Here is a 22,536-nt window from a genome sequence, read left to right on the forward strand (position 1 = left end):
CGGCAGAATGCTTCATGTATTAATACATGGCACCATGTAACGAAACTGAACCCAATAAACACTGACTTAATGATGTTTGTGGTTCCTTTTTTTTTTTTTTTAACTGACTATAATAGAATCTATGGGCTTCCCGGGTGGCTCAGCTGATAAAGAATCCGCTGCAATGCGGGAGACCTGGGTTCAATCCCTGGGTTGGGAAGATCCCCTGGAGGAGGGCATGGCAACCCGCTCTAGTATTCTTGCCTGGAGAATCCCCATAGACGGAGGAGCCTGGTGGGCTACAGTTCATAGGGTCGAAAAGAGTCAGACACAACTGAACGACACAGCAGCAATAGAATCTATGGGAGTCCACATCAGACTGTGGAAAATCAGATTCTCCACTATATCCATTCTTAGAATCAATTTTTGCATCGTGTTTAATGTGGACCACAATCCCTTATGTGAAATTCCTGGGCCAGATCTGTTTGGAATCCAGGTATTTGCATATGTTAGAAAAGAAATAGAGGGTTTCCCTGCTGGCTCAGGGGTAAAGAAACACAGGAGACCCAGGTTCCATCCCTGGGTCAGGAAGATCCCCTGGAGAAGGAAATGGCAACCCACTCCAGTATTCTTGCCTGGGAAATTCCATGCACAGAGGAGTCTGGCAGGCTACAGTCCATGGGGTAGAAAGGGTCAAACTTGACTTAGCGACTAAACCACCAACCACAGAAAAGTAGGAGGGTACATAACATCTCCCAAAGAGCATCTTAATGTGCCTGCAGGAGAATGTAAGAGAAGTTCACTAAGTAAAAGAAATGAAGACCATAAGTGGCCTCATATCATTCGGGTCATATTTTATTGCAAGTGAATTTGCACAAATTAATTTCTGAAAATTCATCTTTCAGAGCTTTACGGATTTCAAATCTACAGAAAAGGGGTTGTGGATGTGTATATATTAGAAGGGTACAGGTTTCGATAGGTTCTGATTTTATTATAATTAAAAAAAATAAAACAAACCAAAGCACATAAAGCCATAGTACCTCCTTCATTACAACTGTGCAATAATTTCCTCCCACTCTTCTGTCTCAATTCAGCTTTCAAGGAACAATTTCTCATTTCACACCTGTTTATCATTCTTATGTTGCTTTCAAAAATCTGTCCTCATGCTACAAGGCTATTTTCTTAGCCGCAGAAGGTAACAACATTTGGCACTATGAAAAGACATAGTTTGTTTTAAAATGCCTTTTATAGGGTACTCCCTGGAAGTCCAGTGGTTATTCACTGTGCTTTTGCTGTCGAGAGTCCGAGTTCCACCCACGGTTGGGGAACTAAGATCCAACAAGTCATGTGGTTCGGCCGGAAAAATAAATTAAAATTAAATATTAAAATGCCTTTTATAATCTGATGCTTCAATCAACGCTTATTTTTCTTTCACTGTAGCACTACTTCCACAAAATAAAATCACAGAAATTCCTTCCCTATTAGATGCAGAACTGTAGGAGCAACAAGAATATATTGTAATTGTCAAAGTACCCAAGGCTTCCAAAAATAGGCCTTTCTGCGGAAGCACAGCAGAGAAGTGCACTAATTGAAGCAGTTCCCTTTGTATGGGACACATTTGTCCACAGGAAGCTCTGGAAGAACCCGTGGGGCTTTTAAATAACAGCGAGTGTGCTTTCATTTGCCATTTATTTTACTTCATTACAGATAGCAACCCCTTCAAAGGCGCGTGAGTAGTTTAGGCCACACTAACTCTGTGGCCAGGATCTTGACAAAGAGATCTCAGTAGTAAATTCCATTTCTGTTTAGTGGTTCCTTCATCTGGCTCAGTTATGTCTTAGTAAATGGTTTCAACAAATGCCAGCAAATGCTTCCCCATTTGCCTGAAAATGAAGTTCTTTTGCAAGTGATCTTTACATTATACATAGACACAGGTTCTAAACATAAGGGCATTAATACAGAGAAAGGCAACATCCCCCTGCACAGTTCCTGACTAAAATATGTATTTGGTTTCCTTAATTTTTCCATTATCTAGGTAAGGAAAGATAATTTTGAAACCTCTTTGGGGGTTTGTTTGGTAATGCCTGTTTATCATTCTTATGCTGCTTTAAAAATTTTATTATCATCCTGCCACAAGGCTGTATTCTAAGATGCAGAAGGGGTTTGTTTGGTGCTCTGATTAAACAAAACATGGGCTACAAAACGTATTCCTTCTGATCATTTAGAATTTTATTAAATCAGTATTTTTCAGTTTATTAACAGATGTTAAACTGCTTGACATTCTTTTTTTTTTGGCTGCACCACACGGCTTGCAGGATCTCAGTTCCCTGACCAGGGAGGGAACCCAGGGCCTTGGCAGCGAAAGTGCCAAGTCCTAACCACTGAACCACCAGGGAATTCACTTAATGTTTGCTTGACTTTCTTTTCTAGCTTCACTATTTAAGGTCTTTTAAGGAAATGTGCTCTTCAGAGGTTTACCAATTCTTTCTGGTTAAGTAACAATATAGAGATTATATTTGTCCAAAAGGCCACAGTGTTCATCATAGCAGTAACAATGTACAATAAAAACGCAGAGGGATTAAATGACCTAGGATCAATCAAGAGAATCAATGCGTTAGTCTAATAGTTGCATTAGCCTGAAGCTATTTGGTGTTTCAGTGCATCCCCAGCTTCTAAACAACCCATCCTTGCTAGCTATTACAATCACTGATGCAGCTAAAAAGAACCACCCCTCTTCACTCCCAAACCGTGTAGAATCTACCCCACAATGAAGGCTGCCCACCGCCCCCCAACCCCCCCTAAAGATTCCTAACTCCTCATCCTAACACGGCAAGATGCTATAAACAACCTGAAAAGTACACAGAGGTCTCCCTACCCTGACTACACCATGGGGCTAGATCTGGCTCATGCCAATAACCTGGAAGGACACTGAAAAATTAGGCCAGAAACAGTGAAGGGAGAGTGAGTGAGTTGGGGAGAAGGGAGTCTAACTGGAGTTCATTAAGAAAGTTATTATTTTTACCCCACCCCCAAGTTACTGAATTAAATTTTAATGGGATAAATAGCAGCATCTTTTCTTTGCAAATCTGCTGCATATGCACAGATTATTTTCAGGGCAACATCTAAGTGAGGACAAACATTGAGGGTCTAAGAGGTAGACGGTGATTATAGGCACCTCTGCTGCTGCTGCTGCTGCTGCTAAGTTGCTTCAGTTGTGTCCGACTCTGCGCAACCCAATAGAAGGGCCCCAACCAGGGTCCCCCGTCCCTGGGATTCTCCAGGCAAGAACACTGGAGTGGGTTGCCATTTCCTTCTCCAATGCATTAAAGTGAAAAGTGAAAGTGAAGTCCGACTCTTAGAGACCTCATGGCCTGCAGCCCACCAGGCTCCTCCGTCCATGGGATTTTCCAGGCAAGAGTACTGGAGTGGGGTGCCATTGCCTTCTCCGATAGGCACCTCTAGAAAAGGACAAAAGAGAAAGGAGTGAAGAGGGAGCTGCCCAGGTTGGGAGAGAATTTCAGAGGTAAGGGGTGCCAGGAATGTGGAAATTTCACCTTGCAGTGGCTCAACCACCTGCAAAAGCAGAATGAACTGCCTCTTTCTCTTACATCGTAAAGAGCATCAACCATAACACCACCAATACTATTACAGCACAACAGACCACGGATGCCTTCCTGCTCTAGCTTGGAAGCCCAGTTTTTTGTTCTTGTTTTTGTTTTGGAGTGGCTGTAATAGAAACCTCACTCCAAGTCTTCCAAAAATAAAGAAAAACCACTGGAAACACAGTTTGTTTCAAGTGCTATAGCATAGGATACTCATATTCAAGGAAAAATAAAAGAGGTACACAGCCGTTTCTTGGCTTCTTCTGTTTGAGGGGTTGAAGATTATGGGTATGACACGGATTTTTAAAAGTCTGATGTGTAGTTCCAAGGCAATTGGAGTTTACGCAAGTTTACATACTATGCTCCCAAACAAAGCATCAGAAAGGTCTCTTTTGAGTCATTTTAATTACAAAATAAACAGCTGTCCAGGGTGAGAAGCTGACAATTCTAGCTATCTCCTTATCCCCCTGAAAACAAGGATAATGGCCCAATGTAGACAGGCATAGATGTATAAAGGGTTTTTAAAATTATTCCCATGTACCTACTCACTGAGGGGCTTTCCAGGTGGCGCTAGTGGGAGAGAACCTGCCTGCCAACGTAGGAGACTCAAGAGATGCAGGTTCAATCCCTGGGTCGGGAAGATCCTCTGGAGGAGAGCATAGCAACCCACTCCAGTATTCTCTCCTGGAGAATCCCATGGCCAGAGAGCCTGGCGGGCTACAGTCCATCGGGTGGCAAAGAGTCAGACATGACTGAAGGGACTTAGCATAGCACAGCATCTACTCACTGATAGCCCGTAAACAACTGTTCTTATCAGTGTAGCATAGGAAGGTCCTAAACTGATTTACTAGTCAAAAAGCAGTATATGTAATTTAAAAGACAGACTGCCTATAGGTCCCCAGTTCAGTCAATGATATTTCTCTGCAAACTACGTATATTCTTCTCTGTTTTTGTGTTGTTCCGTCGCTAAGTCATGTCCGACTCTTTGCAACCCCATGGACTGCAGCACACCAGGCTTCCCTGTCCTTCACTATCTCTCGGAGTTTGCTCAGATTCATGTCCTTTGAGTTGGTGATGCTATCCAACCATCTCATTTTCTGTTGCCCTCTTCTCCTCCTGTCCTCAACCTTTCCCAACATCAGGTCTTCTCTGTGGACCCCTGGAAGCTAATTCTGCAAAATAGGGGTGTATTAAAAAGATTTCTTTTGCACATGAATATTTCCATGTATATATTTCAACATGGATGCAACAAGGCATAACACAAGTAAATGTAATTTAACTATGATCCTCAATTAATTTAACAGAATTGTTAGGAACTTGGAATTTTCTACAATCAAGCTACAGTACTTTCTTATGAATTATACACACCTTATATTCTGGTTTAAGAGGAAAAAAAACATTTATTGAGAGGCTCAATTACAGACTTACATTAGATAAATATTCTTACCATTTCGCTCCCATTCTAGATGTCTTATTTTTAGCTAAGTGCACAATTACTGTAAACTTGAGCTTTATTCTCAACAGCTTCTACCAGCTAATAAGGGATTTAGAAGGGATTAAAGACAATTAAGAGAGAGGGCAAATGAAGGGTAAAAATCTGTGTCTGCCCAATCACTGAGCAGATAACCTCTCCACGTCTTCATCTTGCTTTGGCACAATCTGCTGTAATGTTATTACTCTAAGGTTGGAATTAACGTTTGTTGTTTTTAAAGTAATGCCATAAAAATCATTAAGTTGTTTAAAAAGCAAAACAGAAAAAAGTTTTCAAACCAACCAAGTCATATGTTTACAGAAATTAAAAGGGGAGCTTTTGCAATGGGAAAACAAAGATTTTGTGTTTTAAAAATAAAAGCATGGTGCTCTGTGCTAATATTCACAAACTGTTTTAAAACGAAGCAAAACCACCCCCCCCCAAATAAATAAATAAAACCCCTCCCCAACAAATAGATCAAACACCTTTGCCCAAAGCCAGCTTCTGCCTTGCCCAGGCAGAAGGTGGCCTCCTTGGGCAGAGCGAAGGGGGTCTCCTTTTCCGGTCACTCGGTCACTCAGCAGAGATGGAGGTTGGGGGGATGGGGACGGTAAAGACAGGCCGAAAGGCTGGAAAGTAACTTTTGCCTCTATTACTACCTCGACTCTAGGGATTGTTTTTCTGATTAAAATAACTCCGATACCTTTGACTCTATGAGAATTCCGTTACAATTAGAACAATTGCCTGATCATTTAAAGATTAAACACAATTACATACATTTCTTTCAGTTTAGAGTTGAGATTACGAACACCTTAAAAGCCAGTGTTATTGCCTCCCCTCCCGCGACTCCGACCCAGTCCTTAAACTAAGTGCCCGTCATATTTGCAAGTCAGGAAGCAGTTTTCGTTCCCTGACACTCTGATTTCTGATATTTTTCCTCCCTCACCACCCCCCCCCCCCGCCCCAGCAAACCAGGGCCCTTAAGACTCCGTGGGCGCAGTCCCTCCGGCCTGCGGGTACGGGTGGTCCCGGGGGACCCGCGTGTCCCGCCGACCGCAGCTGTGGGCTCGGCGAGGGGGACCCGGGGGGCCCGCTGGTCCACCCTGCGCCGGGATTCCGCTTTTACCTGGGAGCCGTTTGGGATGCACTGAATTTGGACCCAGTTTCTCTTTCCTCCTTTTTCATTTTTGTAACAGTTCTGAACTCAATTCCGCTGCCTTCTCGAGACCCGATCCCGCCACCTCACTCCTCAAAGTAGTGTCCCCTCCAGCCCAGGCACTAAAGGGACAGGGTGAGGTCCGGGGTGAGGGGGTACGATGGGAGACTCTAGGATAGAGGTTGGAGGTGAGGGTCTCCGAGACTGAAGGATGCCCACTGTCATCCTCCAACCCAGGACTGAAACCCGTCGTCTAGGGACGCAGGAAAGTGGCCAGGGGCGCTTCGGAGCAAACCCACCGCGCTGGGAGCGGGTAGATCGTCCCCGCCGGCCAGCCCCGCCCCTCCCCGAGTCCTCCTCCCCCTAGTCCCCGACCCCTACCGGTGTCCAGGCCCCTTCTCTCAGCAGAGGTCCGCCCCGGTAGGACAGGGCACCCAGGGGACATGCCGGGCCGCCTCGCAGGACAGGCCCGGGTCGGACGGACGGTGGCCGCCCCTCTGCCCGCTCGGGATTACCTGCCCGCGCCGGCCGCTTACCTCGTTCGCTCCCTTGTGAAGCTCGGGAGTCCTGTGTGTTCCATCTCCTAGGAAACGGCGGGCGTGCATCTGCCCCCGCGCCGCCCTCCCGTTTACACCCCGCCCACAGGGCGGGGCTAAGCGAGAAGTCCCCTCCCGTGGGCGCTCGCCCCGCCTCCCAGGGGCGGGGCCTCTGGGAACACGTGGAAGCCGCTGGAGTTCCTCCTCTTCTGCTATTTCATTTGGGGCTTGGGGCGGTCCTGATTACCTTTGCACTTATTTATAAGAAGTTGGGTTGTTTGCCCTTTGTTTGTTCCCACTCGTTCTATAGAGTCCTGATTCACTGAGTCTGGTTCCCAGGCTTGTGAAGAGCAAGAGGAAGCCAACTGTTCGGCTCGTAATCCTTGTGTTTTGTACTGCCTGGGGAAAACTGCACTGGATTGCAATTCTTTATATTGGTCAACTTCTCAGATACATGTTAACTCCTGGGCCACACTTCTGAATTCATTTTCACTCATTCACTCAAAGAATTTGGTACCAGTCACGGTGTTCAGTTCAGTTCGGTTCAGTTGCTCAATTGTGTCCAACTCTTTGCGACCCCATGAACTGCAGCAGGCCAGGCCTCCCTGTCCATCACCAACTCCCGGAGTTCACTCAAACTCATGCCCATCGAGTCGGTGATGCCATCCAGCCATCTCATCCTCTGTCGTCCCCTTCTCCTGCCCACAATCCCTCCCAGCATCAGAGTTTTTTCCAGTGAGTCAACTCTTCACATGAGGTGGCCAAAGTACTGGAGTTTCAGCTTTAGCATCAGTCCTTCCAATGGACTGATCTCCATTAGAATGGACTGGTTGGATCTCCTTGCAGTCCAAGGGACTCTCAAGAGTCTTGTCCAACACCACAGTTCAAATCTGCCACTGTTTCCACTGTTTCCCCATCTATTTGCCATGAAGTGATAGGACCAGGTGCCATGATCTTAGTTTTCTGAATGTTGAGCTTTAAGCCAACTTTTTCACTCTCCTCTTTCACTTCCATCAAGAGGCTTTTTAGTTCCTCTGCACTTTCTGCCATAAGGGTGGTGTCATCTGCATATCTGAGGTTATTGATATTTCTCCTGGCAATCTTGATTCCAGCTTGTGCTTCATCCAGCCCAGCGTTTCTCTTGATGTACTCTGCATATAAGTTAAATAAGCAGCGCTCAGCTTTCTTCACAGTCCAACTCTCACATCCATACATGACCACTGGAAAAACCATAACCTTGGCTAGACGGACCTTTGTTGGCAAAGTAATGTCTCTGCTTTTGAGTATGCTATCTAGGTTGGTCGTAACTTTCCTTCCAAGGAGTAAGCGTCTTTTAATTTCATGGCTTCAATCACCATCAACAGTGATTTTGCAGCCCAAAAAATACTGTGGTAAATCACAAGATAAATGGGTTAATGGTGAATAAATAAACGAATGAAAGTAACTAGCCTCGAGTTGTGAGAGATGGGCACACTTGTGTTTCTACCAAGAAGAAGCTCAATTAGCTAGCAAAAAGGCCCATAAATTAGAAGCATGAGACGTGGGGTAGTGATATACCTGCTAGCAATTATCCATTATGTGTCAAGGCTCTGGAATCATTATGACAGAGTAGCAAGACAGACAGTCGTGGTCCTCTCACAGCTTAAAGTGAAAAAGATGCTGCTGCTGCTAAGTTGCTCCAGTCGTGTCCAACTCTGTGCGATCCCATAGACGGCAGCCCACCAGGCTCTCCCGTCCCTGGGATTCTCCAGGCAAGAACACTGGAGTGGGTTGCCATTCCCTTCTCCAATGCATGAAAGTGAAAAGTGAAAGTGAAGTTGCTCAGTCATGTCCAACCCTCAGCGACCCCATGGCCTGCAGCCCACCAGGCTCCTCCATCCATGGGATTTTCCAGGCAAGAGTATTGGAGTGGGGTGCCATTGCCTTCTCCTATTAATAAGAAGTGTTAAGTTAGATCATGGAGGTCTTATAGCCCAGCTATGAACCTTACCAGGCAGTAACGAGAGAACTATGAAGAACTTTCTACAGAGGAGTGACTTGTTCACTTTTGCATTTCAGAAAGATCACAAAAGCAGCAGTGGGTAAGGTAGATTTCAGCAGTGAGTCTAGAGGCAAAAGAATACAAAGGAGGCTATGGCAATTGATCAGGAAGAAGTGGTGGATCCAACTACAGCAGTAATGACGGAGATAGAACAAGGGATATTTAAGAGTTCAAATGAACAGGACCATATGACTTAGACGGGTAGTGTCATCCTAGCACTGAGACCCTCTGCACCTGCCCCAGGGTGATCCCAGAAGTTTCAGGCAGAAGCCAGGGCTCACATGGAAGAGATCAAAAGACACTGAAGCCAAAACACTCAACGGGAACTTTAGCCAGGAAGAATCCCTATGGATGATTTTGATCATCTTGAAGGGCCACAGGGCAGGGTTGGGAACCTGAGACCTGGCCTGTCTGTCAAGGAGCAGCTACTTCACTGCACTGTGTTTACACAGACTATTCAGTTCACTTCATAACTTTCACAAATAAGTCTAGAATCTGTCTTGCTTCACAGGAAGTCATAAATTATATCACCTCAAGTGTGTTTGCTTCTGTCAAAGGAATTTGTGGAGCTGATCTTTATCAATATGTTTCTAGGTTCAGCAACTTTGTTTATGTTTTATACACTGACTTAGATGATTCTATGGTAATATGATATATCATCAAATTTATGCCCAAAAGGAAGTTCAAAAGCTCTGAAAAAAATTTTTTCAACACTAGAGGGACATTGTAAAGACAAGTGACTATTGAAATCCCAATTTTCATTCCCACCTTTTTTCATTTATTAAAATGCATACTTTTTGATCTGGATCGCTGTGGGATACTTGGGAGGAGGTTAAAGTTTAAAAACTCAGGAAATCAATGCAGCTTTTTAAAGCATGAGAAATAACTGTAAACTTCATGTTTTAAAAACACCACACATATATACAATGGACTATTACCCAGCCATAAAAAGGAACACATTGGAGTCAGTTCTAATGAGGTGGATGAACCTAGAGCTTATTATGTAGAATGAAGTAAATCAGAAAGAGAAAAACAAATGTCATATATTAATGCATATATATACATAAACTAGAAAGATGGTACTGATGAACCTATTTGCAGGGCAGCAATGGAGATGCAGACACAGAGAAAAGACTTGTGTGCACAAAGAGGGAAGGAGAAGGTAGGATGAATTGGGACAGCGGCATTGAAACATACACATTGCCATATGTAAAGCAGATAGCCAGTGGGAACTTGCTGTATGACACAGGAAGCTCAAACCCAGTGCTCTGTGAGAACCCAGTGGGGTAGGATGGGGTGGGAGGTGGAAAGGAGTTTCAAGAGGGAGTGGGCATATGTATACCTATGGCTGATTCATGTTGATGTATGGCAGAAATCAGCACAATATTATATAGCAATTATCCTCCAATTAAAAATAAAGAAATTTAAAAAATAAAAGTAAAGACCGACATCATCAATAAAAAAATAAAAACACGACACAAGTCTTTGATTGGTAAGTATAAGCTTTAATTGGCTCCATACAGATGGATACTTTAGAGGTATTTATTTAGATGTTGTTATTTACTTATTTAGTTAATTGTTTTGGGCATATTTCCCATGGCTTGCAGGATCTTAGCTGCCCAATCAGGGATTGAGCACAAGCCCTGGCAATGAAAGCACCAAGTCCTAACCAGGGAATTCACTTAATTTTTTAAATTCACTTTTAAAAATTCACTTTTAATGATGGGCTTGCAAATAAACAGAAAAATAAATAAAACAAAATAAAGGACTGCCCTAGTGATCCAGTGGTTAAGACTCTGGGCTCCCATTCTAGGGGGTAAGGGTTTGATCCCTGATCGGGGAAGCAAGATCCCACATGCCACACAGTATGGCCCCCCCCCAAGAAAAAAATAAAGATGAATTTGTTGTAGTTTTGCCATTCGTTTTGGGGTATAGTCTTTGGATCTAGGATATAAACTTTACGCCCTATGGCCCTCCTAGAGTTCTGATGGAAGGCCTACAGGGTTTGCGGTCCCTTCCAACTTGGTGAGACTAGCGCTATGTTCGGTCTCCCTAGCCTCCAGCCTACAACACGGTTGCTCTGTTTCTGCAGTTTTTTCCAGCTGTTGCTTTAACAGTTTCCTTGGAGTCTTGTCTAAATAAGCATAGGTCAGGGGTCAGCCAAGAGTTTTAAAGTGAATTTGTACCCAGATTCGGAGGACTTCCTCTCTGTGGCTGCTCTGTTTCCCGGCTAAGTTTCCAGCTGCGCCGGCATCTCTAGCCTCCATTTTCTGCCAAGCCAGATGCCCTGCGGTCTTCTGCTCCGGTTCTAGCTGCCCTGCTGGTGTAGACTGGGACGCACCCTCAGGAGACATTGGACACGCCCTGTGTAGCCCCGGACGCCAGTCATCCTGGTTCTCTTCCCTCGGGGCTCCAATCCCCGCCCCCTCCCCCAATTTCTATTTGACTTTGGTGGATTTTCCCAGGGCCTTCAAATAGTTAAGCTTTATATTTGTCCAGAGTTTATAGCCACCACCTGAAGGAGAGTTAGTTCAATACGAGCCACTCCACCCTTTCCAGACCTAGAAATTCAACAATTTACTTTCGAGTGTTGATTCTTCAAATATTGCAGAGCAATGTTGTATTCTTAAATATTCCTATTTGTAATCTGATGGACTGACATGTAGATATGTAACAGCAAAATGGCAAAATATGTGTTCTGAGCCCAGCATAGCATCAGGACTGGCAGTGGTTTAATGTGGTCATTATGTGGGGAGTTCCCTTCTATAAACCCTCATCCTTCTACTTTTCGTAAACTGTGTCATCCTCAATAATCAATTTTTCAATGCTTAGACCTTAATTGATGTCTCTTTCAATTCTCCTTACAGGATGGAGTGTTGAAAAGTATGTATATTTTTAAACTACCTGCATGTTCCTTATCAAAGACTAGCAGCATATCCTTCGTTACATGATTCCTATCAAGACCATGGCTGACCTAGCAGCCTCGAGGTTCTTTTGAGACTATATTTCACATTTTGAGCTCTTCATTTCCTAGGAAGATAAGCACTCTTGAAGAAGATGTCATTACATGGCCTTCTCAGGGCTTCCAATTGATAATATGTTGTAAGCCTAAAATCAGTTGAGAACCTCCGAACTTCTTAGTGTTTAAAATTGACAATAAAATAATTGAGAATAAACCAAGAAAAATTTAGCACTTGTATATATGTCTTGTTTTCCAAAAATTGTATTCTGTTTAAAAAATTTTTTTCATAAAGTATCTTTTTTAAAAATTGAAGTATGGTTGATTTACAATGTTCTATTAGTTTCTGGTGTACACCGAAGTGATTCAGAGATAGATAGATAGATAGATTCTCTTTCAGATTCTTTTCCATTATAGATTATTGCAAGATAGTGAATATGGTTCCCTGGGCTGTACCTTGTTGTTTATCTGTTTTATATTTTGTAACCCCCAGTGCAGTGCACATCTGACTCTGGTGATCTCTTGGGCTGTAGCCCACCAGGCTCCTCTGTCCATGGAATTTTCCAGGCAAAAATACTGGAGTGGATTGCTATTTCCTCCTTCAGGGGATCTTCCCAACCCAGGGATAGAACCTGCGTCTCTTGTGTCTCCTACTTTGGGAGCCGGATTCTTTACCAATGTACCACTTGGGAAGCCCTTGTTAATCCACAATTCCTAATTTATACCCCCCCGCCACCCTTTCCCCTTTGGTAACCATAAGTTTGTTTTCTAAGTCTGTGAGTCTATTTCTGTTTTGTGAATAAGTTCATTTGTATCATTTTTTGGATTCCACATATAAGCAATATCATATGATATTTATCTTTTTCTGTCTGACTTACTTCACTTAGTATGATAACCTCTAGGTCCATCAATTGCTGCAAATGACATTATTTCATTCTTCAAAAAGTAACTTCGGTGTTCCAAACAAAGGGGTTAGTGGGCCAATGACTGTTGGTGTGTTGTTCATGAGTAACTACTCGTGCTGCTGCTGCTGCTAAGTCCCTTCAGTCGTGTCCGACTCTGTGCGACCCCAGAGACGGCAGCCCACCAGGCTCCCCCGTCCCTGGGATTCTCCAGGCAAGAACACTGAAGTGGGTTGCCGTTCCCTTCTCCAATGGATGAAAGTGAAAAGTGAAAGTGAAGTCGCTCAGTCGTGTCTGACCCTCAGCGACCCCATGGATTGCAGCCTTCCAGGCTCCTCCATCCATGGGATTTTCCAGGCAAGAGTACTGGAGTGAGGTGCCATTGCCTTCTACTAGTAATGGTACTTTATATTTGAACAGCATTTTACAACCTAGCAATGGCAAGTTTGATTGTATGTTGATGATTCCCAAACTTGTGTCTCCAAATCTATGCCTCCATCTTGGACTTTAGACCCATATATCCAATAACCTGCTCAACACTTTACTGAAAAATCTAGTAGTTTGAACTGAACGTGTTCAAACTCAGCTCCTAATAGTCTCTCCTTGCCCCACTTCCCCAAAGTGTTCTCCCTTCAGCCATCCCTATTGTTGAGGCAGTCTGAAGCCGAGTTGGAAAAGAATTTTCAGACATAGAGTCCTGCAGAAAGCAGTGAGTTTATTAAGGACAAAGTACAGAGTTAACGAAGGCACTGCAAATCCAGGAGGCTGACCTCCTGTCAGACCAGTGAGAGCTAATTCTTTTCATGGGTTAGCGGCCAGTTATAGACTCAAGACAAAGAAAATTCCTGCTGGAAGGCTGGTATTAGGTGATTAGTTTGGGCGTTATAGGGTGACTACCATGAGTGGGCATTTTTGCCTAATTTGGGGGTCAGGAAGCCTGCTAGAGATGATTGGGGGAGGGCTTTTGGCAATGGTTACAAAGGGGCTCGGTCAGTTCTGGAGGTGACCTTGGTTCTGGTCTCTGCTTCTGTGGCCTTGGTACAGGGCCTTGCACTTGTGTCCTTGAGGCAGACTCGATACCTATCTCAGTTGATATATATCACCACTGCAAGCGTCCAGTAAAAAAAGGATAATTCATCATTCCTGACTCCTTTTCTACTTTTTTTTTTTTTTTGGTCGCACCATGCAGCTTGTGAGATCTTAGTTCCCTGATCAGGGACCAAACCCGAGCTCCCTGCAGTAGAACCTCAGAGCTCTAACCGCTACACTCCTAGGAGAGACTCCATTTCTACATTTTAGAATTGATTTCTCACTTAGTTTAGAATTTCCCTTGGAGGGCACTTAAAGAGTAGGATATAATCGTGGAGACTCAAATTATATTTATGCATTCTTTTCTGGATTACCTAAAGTAGATATATTTATATTTTTGAGAACAACTTTTACATTTACAGTCCAAAGAATACTCTAGAAACTCTTTTGGAATGTCTGATGTTACTAGTCAGCAGCCATTTTTGATTTATGATCTATTACAAATACCTGAGAAATCACCTTGAAATTATTTTCCTGGCATTTGCACAACTGATACAGGTCACTGATAACATTAGTTATTCTGTCACCACTTGCTACACCCTTCAGGTTCAGCAAATGCTTGGTATAACATTTCACAGATTCAAGGCATCTTATCCTCATTAAAGAAGTGAATCTCCAGGGTCTCATGAAAATCTTGAGTATCTCTTCAGTGTTTTCCACCAGCAGTGCAGTGTTAAGCAATATCATTAGCTATTAATACCAAATAGTAGCAAAGCAGGAGTTCCAGAGCAATATGGTACATTTACCACGCTGAGGAGTAGACAAAATCTTACATATATGAACTTTGCATATAATTAGTTCTCTTTTCTTCTCCACATAAAAAGCGTTTTAGTTTGTTATTACATAATCTTGTCTAGCTTCAAATTATACTAATTAAATTTTGTCAAAACAAGCTAAGCTTTTATTCCATTTTATTAAAAAATTTCTTATTGGAGTATTAGTTGCTTTACTTTGTTATGTTAGTGTCTTCTGTACAGCAAAGTGAGTCAGTTATATGTCAAACCAAGCCTTCAAAGTCTAAGTATTCCGGGGACTTCCCTGATGGTCCAGTGGCTAAGACTCCCCGCCCTCAATGCAGGGGGCCTGAGTTCAATCCGTGGTCAAAGAACTAGAACCCACAATCTGCAATGAAGATCATGTGTGAAGACCTGGCACAGCCAAATAAATTTTTTATATATATAATAAGTAGGAGTATTCTAAGCTGTGTTTTATGTGTAGGCGGTTTGTAAGTGTGACCTGAGCTCTGGTCGGGAATGAATCATGAAAGAAGACAAACAGGAGATGTGTGATGGAATCCGTATTTGAAATGTTGGCGTCTCACCATCTGTCTTCCTTCTAAGGATGTACCGTCCCATTCTCAGAGGGGTGAGCTTGACCCAAGGATGCCAAGGTCCATGGGAAAGACTCGAGGATAACAAACTGCTTTTGCTTCATCTGATGCATTATTCTTCAATCTTTTCCTCTGTATCTTAGGGAGGTTGCTTATAAGCAAACTTCTTGACCACATCCTGTTTTCTGGTTCATTTTCACTCAATTATTTCAGATTGTAAAGCGTAAGTTTCCCATGTTTCTGTACAAATCCTCTAAATAATATAGAATCTCAGGGACGTTCCTGGTGGAAGCCCAGGTTCAATCCCCAGACGGGGAACTAGATCCCAGAAGCCACAACTCAGAGTCCTCCTGCTGCAACTAAATTAGATCCTGCATGTCGCAACCAAGACCCGGCAAGGTCAAATAAGTAAATAAATAATTTTAAAAATGTAAAACCTCTGCCCCTGAATAAAAAGGAGAAATTTCAGTTCCTCGGAGAGGAAGGAACCAGAGATCAAATTGCCAACATTCGTTGGATCATCGAAAAATCAAGAGAGTTCAAGAAAACATCTACTTTTGCTTTATTGACTATGCCAAAGCCTTTGACTATGTGGATCACAACAAATTGTGGAACATTTGAGATTAGAATACCAGAGCACCTGACCTGCCTCCTGAGAAATCTGTATCCAGGTCAAGAAGCAACAGTTAAAACTGGACATGGAACAACAGACTGGTTCCAAATAGGAAAAGGAGCAAGTCAAGGCTGTATATTGTCACTCTACGTATTTAACTTATATGCAAAGTACATCATGAGAAACACTGGGCTGGATGAAGCACAAGCTGAAATCAAGATTGCCGGGAGAAATATCAATAACCTCAGACATGCAGATGATACCACCCTTATGGCAGAAAGTGAAGAAAAACTAAAGAGCCTCTTGATGAAAGTGAAAGAGGAGAGTGAAAAAGTTGGCTTAAAGCTCAACATTCAGAAAACTAAGATCATGGCACCTGGTCCCATCACTTCATGGCAAATAGATGGGGAAGCAATGGAAACAGTGAGAGACTTTATTTTGGGGGGCTCCAAAATCACTGCAGATGGTGATTGCAGCCATGAAATTAAAAGACACTTGCTCCTGAGAAGAAAAGTTATGACCAACCTAGACAGCATATTCAAAAGCAGACATTACTTTGCTAACAAGTGTCCATCTAGTCAAAGCTATGGTTTTTCCAGTGGTCATGTAGGGATGTGAGAGTTGGACTGTGAAGAAAGCTGAGCACTGAAGCATTGATGCTTTTGAATTGTGGTGTTGGAGAAGACTCTTGAGAGTCCCTTGGACTGCAAGGAGATCCAACCAGTCCATCCTAAAGGAGATCAGCCCTGGTGTTCATTGGAAGGACTGATGTTGAAGCTGAAGCTCCAATACTTTGGCCACCTGCTGAGAAGAGTTGACTCACTGGAAAAGACCCTGATGCTGGGAAAGATTGAGGGCAGGAGGAGAAGGGGACGACAGAGGGTGAGGTGGTTGGATGGTATTACAGACTCAATGAACATGAGTTTGAGCAAAAGCTCCAGGAGTTGGTGATGGTTAGGCATACTGCCTGGCATGCTGCAGCTCATGGGATCACAGAGTCGGACACGACTGAGTGACTGAACTGAACGGAGATGAAGGAACTACACCCCTCAAGTTGTCGCACAAAAGTAACAGCCTTTCTGGCGTTCACAGTGGCAGGAAGGGCGAGGCCCAATCTCGGCTCCCGCTACACAGCTGTGAGAGTCCCAGCAGAACCTTTCCTCTGCTATTTTCAGTTTTGTCTGAAGCTCATGTCCCTAAACGCCACCCAGTACTACAACGCCATCTGTGCATACATCTAAGTCGCCTCAGTTATGTCTGACTTGTGACCCCATGGACTGTAGCCCACCAGGCTCCTCTGTCCGTGGGATTCTCTAGCCAAGAATGCTGCATGGGTTGCCACGTGCTCCTCCAGGGGCTCTTCCCGACCCAGGGATGGAACGCATGTCTCCTGAGGCTCCTGAATTGCAGGCAGATTCTTTACTGCTGAGCCATGGAGTAGCCCATCTGTACTGGAAAGTGAAAGTAAAGTCGCTCAGTCGTGTCCGACTCTTTGCAACCTGTGGACTCAGCCCACCAAGCTCCTCCGTCCATGGGATTCTCCAGGCAAGAATACTGGAGTGGGTTGCCATTTCCTTCTCCATCTGTACTAGAGATGACTGCAAATACTTCTAGATTTTATCACATTCCATCTGAGTCCCTTTTTCTAGCTGTATATCCCCGGTCACTTTATTCCACCTTTATCAAGTAAGTTGGGTAGTTATACAAGGCTACGGGGTTTCCCTGGTGGCTCAGAGGTTACAGCGTCTGCCTCCAATGAGGCAGACCCAGGTTCGATCCCTGGGTTGGGAAGATCCCCTGGAGAAGGAAATGGTAACCCACTCCAGTATTCTTGCCCGGAGAATCCCATGGACGGAGAAGCCTGGTAGGCTACAGTCCACAGGGTCGCAAAGAGTTGGACATGACTGAGCGACTTCACTTCACTTCACTGGGCTAAATCGTTCTGTCAAACCTTATTCTAGATGTTTCTGTGAAGGTGTGTATTGACGTGATTCACATTTAGATTGGTAGACTTCCTATAAAAGCACGTAGCCCTCCACTCTGTGCCTGGGTCTCACAGGATCAGTTGAAAATCTTAAGAGGAAAGACAAAGGTTGCCTGAAAAAGAAGCAATCTTGCCTCAATACAGGAGCTAGAAACCCTGCCTGAATTTCCAGCCTGCTGTCCTGTGGGATTTAGACTCAGGACTGTAACATCAACTCTTGCCAGAATTTTTAGCCTGTGGACTTGCCTTACTGATTTCTGAAGGTCAGATCTGACCGTTGTGAGCCAATTTCATATACAGATAGATAGGTAGATAGATAGATACGGATGTGTATATTCAGTCGCTTCAGTCGTGTCCGACTCTCTGTGACCCTATGGACTGCAGCCCAGCAGGCTCCTCTGTCTGTGGGATTCTCCAGGCAGGAATACTGGAGTGGGTTGCCATGCCCCTCTCCAGGGGATCTTCCCAGCCCAAGGACTGAACTATCATCCACCTTCACTTCCTGCATTGCAGGCGGATTCTTTTACCCACTGAGCCGCCTGGGAAGCCCTAGATACGAATAAGGATATAGAGATATTCTCATCTAGAGGTATATTATATTGGTTCTTACTAAATTTGGTCCACACGACTTAGCAACTGAACAACAACAAAAATTTGGTCCAAGCACCAGTTGCATCAAAATGCTATACTAGAAAAAGCCTTTCGATAGAACATAAGCAGGGCATGAGGTTTTGGATACACAGAGAAGGATGTTTTTGTCCTTTTTTGAAAGGCTCTGCTCTATCGTTCCTTTGTGTGTAGGAGTCCGCTGTCAAAGCTGGGATGCAGTAGGTGGGATATTTATTTAAACAGATTCAATTTATTACAATAGGCCTTTTGGGGGAAAAGACAGGGAGCACTGACTAGCAGAGATGAGGTAAATTAGGGCATTAAACTATATTCTTCACTATAACCTGTAACCAAGGGCACTGACGCCTGAACATAGAGACTGGAATAGATGGCATCTGTACATCCCCCATCCCCTTTCTGGAATTCCCTGTGCAGTTGAATTAAGGTGGTTTTTTCTTTTTCTTTTTTATTTTTTGCTTCATCTTGGCAACAGTTAGAAATGGTCTTTAAAAGCATAGTGCTTAGGGTGGTTAAGAGAATGAGTTCAGGTGGTTTATAGAAACCTGTGTCCGGAATGTAGTCTATTTGGAGAGAACATTTCTAGGCAGAAGGCTTTTCCACCTCTGGTTTTTTTTTTTTTTTAATCTAGCTCTTAAGAAACATTAAAAAAGAGAATGCTTATTTTCCGCAGGCAGAGGCCCCCATAGGTAGCCAGGTGGCATTTTTACTCAGCAGCGCCCTTCTGATTCATCAGTGGGGCAGCACAGATGGCTGAAAGCGCAGAAAGGCTTATCCACCCTCTTCCCTCCAAAACCAAGGCTCGGACTGCCTCATGTTCAAAGGAGATTCATCAGATGAGCTGTAAGACACAATGTGATGTGGGTAGCTCAACTGCCTGAGAGAGAATCAGAAGACCCCGTTCTCAAGGGCTGATTAATGGAAAATCCATTACTGGTGCAGAACACTCTTTGCTTTAACCAGGCAGTATAGAAATAGAAATAAACAGGGTGACCATCAGCTGAAGGGGTAGGGGGTAGGACTCTGCTTGTCTGACATGCAAGGTTGGTAAATATAAATGTTAAAGGGTGGTGCTTGGCTTTTTAAAACCTTTATTAAATTATCTCTGATTTTTATTTTTTTTTAACTTTTTTTGAAGAAAATATGCTAGTATATTTTTCTTTCATGAAGCAGTAGTTTTAGATTTGGAAAGGAGAGGGAAGTATCAAGTAGAAACAGCAATATCATTAATAAAGTGATATAAGCATAAAAACATAGGTGCTAGAAATAATGTCAAACTATGTTTTTAAAAAAGGAAACACAAAAATAACTATAATCAGAGATTCACATACCATGATTTTTACATTCTAAAGCATGATACAAATATATTCTCTCCCATTAAGTAAACAGCTTGTAAAAATATGTTTTCCCCACACAAAATTTCAGCAACCAAATTGTTCTAGGTAATGACATTTTCAGCCTCTCAGTTTATCAAATGTCCTTTACCACATTTTGACGAGGAATGAAATTACATTTTAACATTCTTCCCAAGAAGGAAGGCCAGATAAAATACAGAATACCCAGTTAAACCTGAATTTCAGATAAGCAATACTTTTTGTATGTCCATGCAATAATCTTCCCAACCCAGGGATTAAACCTGTGTCTTCTGCATTACAGGAAGATTCTTTATGGTCTGAGCCACCAGGAAAACCCTATTTGGGATATACTTACACTCAAAAAGTACTTATTGTTTATCTTAATTTAAATCTAATAGGAACCATCTAAATTTTTTGCTAACTCTGGCAAACCCATCACTAAAACAAACTTCACTGGAAGGAATTTGAAGTTCTCAATGTAGTTTTTAATTGAACACATAGAGTTTTCTCTACAGTCCAAAATCTACATTGAATGCGAAAGGGAAATTCACTCAGTCGTGTCTGACTCTTTGCAACCCCACGGACTATACAGTCCATGGAATTCTCCAGGCCAGAATACTGGAGTGTGTTGCCTTTCCTTTCTCCAGGGGATCTTCCCAACCCAGGGTTCGAACCCAAGTCTCCCACTTTGCAGGCAGATTCTTTACCAGCTGAGCCACAAGGTGAAGCCCAAGAATACTGGAGTGGGTAGACTTTCCCTTCTTCAGGGGATTTTCCCAATCCAGGAATCCGACTGGGGTCTCCTGCATTACAGGCGGATTCTTTACCAACTGAGCTTAATCATCTTGTCACCAGCTGCTTTGTCTTGTTCTCCGTGCGCAGAGCCCATCACATCATGGAAAAAACTATTATCATGGTCACCAATGCTTTCCACATTGCCAGATCCAATAAACTGAATCCCATAAGTTTCAGTGTGTTTTCTTCGGCTTTCATTACTCTCAAAATATTTTCTACTTTTCCTTGCGATTTCTTCTTTGATTTTCTGATTATTTGGAAGTATGTTGTTTAAGTTTTACATATTTGTGAATTTCCTGGGTTACTTCTATTATTGATTTCTATTCCATTGTGGTAGGAACACATACTATGTAGGACTTTTATCTTTTTAATCTACAGAGGCTTGTTTTGTGTTCTAACGTATGTTCTGTTCCGGAGAATGTTCCATGCACACTTTGGAATACTGTATATCTCTTGTTGAGTGTTTTTTGACGCCTGTCAAGTTTCCTTAGGTTATTGTACTGCTCATATCTTCTTTATCCTTATTGATTTTCTGGCCTAATTGTCAAATTCTGCTGTTTAGTCACTAAGTCGTGTCCAACTCTTTTACGACCCCATGGACTGTATAGCCTGCAGGGTTCTTCTGTCCGTGGGATTTCCCAAGCAAGAATATTGAAGTGGGTTGCCATTTCCTACTTCAGAAACTTGGAGGCAGAGCCCTGATGGCGGGCTATCATGCATATTTCAGGCTCTAGGCAATGTTCTTTTCCGAAGGTGGAGAGTCAGCATGACAGAGCACAGGGCTTAATTCTAAAGGAGTGGATGTAGTACAGAGTCAGGTTTATTCTTCTCTGTTACCATGTGTCTTCTTACTCAGTGGCTTTCAACAATTTTGATGATTTTTTGGCATTTCTTGTAATGTCTGTACTATTATTTGCTTAATATTTTTCCTTAGATTGTGGCTTTGCTTTGTCTCAGCAAAAATACCCTGAAATCATAGTTTGGATGTGTCGTTCTTTCCCTATTACACATTAAAATAAATCCTATTAACATACAATATTTGTGGACCATCTAGAATCATCCTGTAACCCAGAGCACCCTTGTACCACACTTTGGGAAATGCTCATCTCAGGGTTTTGCCCAGGGTCTGTCTGTTCACTCCCACCCCTCCCCTATCTACTACCCTGTGCAGAACCTTTGGGTCCAATGTTAGGAGATTAATACTTAGCAGTAACAAAACTCGCTACTCCATGCCAAGCACAACACTTGCTAAGTACAAGTGGGATTTTGTTGATAAATAACTATAATCAAAGCTAATGTGATGTGGTTAAAAGTGGGGACTCTGGAGATGAATTCAAATTCCAGCCCTGCCACTCACTGTGAAAATCACTTGGCCTCTCTCAGGTAGCTCAGAGGACTATTATGATGATCAAATAAATTAATACTTGTTCAGGGTTTAGAACAGTGTCTGGCCCACATAATTGCTATGTGATTGCTAGATATGATTGGAAGCTGTGAGTTCTGGCAATGGAAATCTAAAGGAAAAAAGTAGTTCATGAATGTATTAGGCATCCTTTCCTTTGAGAAAAATTTGGCCATTGAACAGGAGTGTGCTGATACTTTTTTTAATCTCGTGGCCAGTAATGCATGCATTCATTACAGCAGTGTATGAGGGCTTTATGAATCGGGTGAGCAGTAGCAATAAATATACAGCGCTCAATAATTTAAAATGGCATATGACTGACTGCAATCTAGTTATGCAAATTGAGTACTGTAATCAAATTTGTGAATAATCCTCCTCCCCCTCAATTCTCAAAAATTTATCTCTATAGTTTGTTCTGATTTGAAAATTGAATGTTTTCATTTAGCACTTGGAGCTGTGCAGAAGTGCATGTTTGTGCGCACGTATGCACACTGCTTTGTTTTTTACTTTGGGTTTGTTGTGGTTGTTGTTCAATCTCTACGTTGTGCCTCTTTGTGACCCCACGGACTGCAGCCAGCCAGGCTCTTCTGTCCATGGGATTTCCCAGGTAAGAATACTGGAGTGGGTGGCCATTTCCTTCTCCAGGGAACCTTGCAGACCCAGGCATCAAAACTGCATCTCTTGCGTCTTCTGCA

The 22,536-nt window shown here is 43.1% G+C and overlaps 1 protein-coding gene across 2 annotated transcripts in view; it reads right to left on the reverse strand.

Moving 5' to 3' along the window:
* Positions 1–6,761, reverse strand: part of MAK (male germ cell associated kinase) — a 50,528-nt gene extending 43,767 nt beyond the window's left edge. The window contains exon 1 of one of the 2 annotated variants that reach the window (XM_018039297.1): positions 6,745–6,761. The gene's annotated coding sequence lies outside the window, so the exon portion shown is untranslated. The other variant, XM_018039296.1, reaches the window with a different exon arrangement.

Source organism: Capra hircus, chromosome 23 (genome assembly GCF_001704415.2).
Source record: "Capra hircus breed San Clemente chromosome 23, ASM170441v1, whole genome shotgun sequence".
Lineage (NCBI taxonomy): Eukaryota > Metazoa > Chordata > Mammalia > Artiodactyla > Bovidae > Capra > Capra hircus.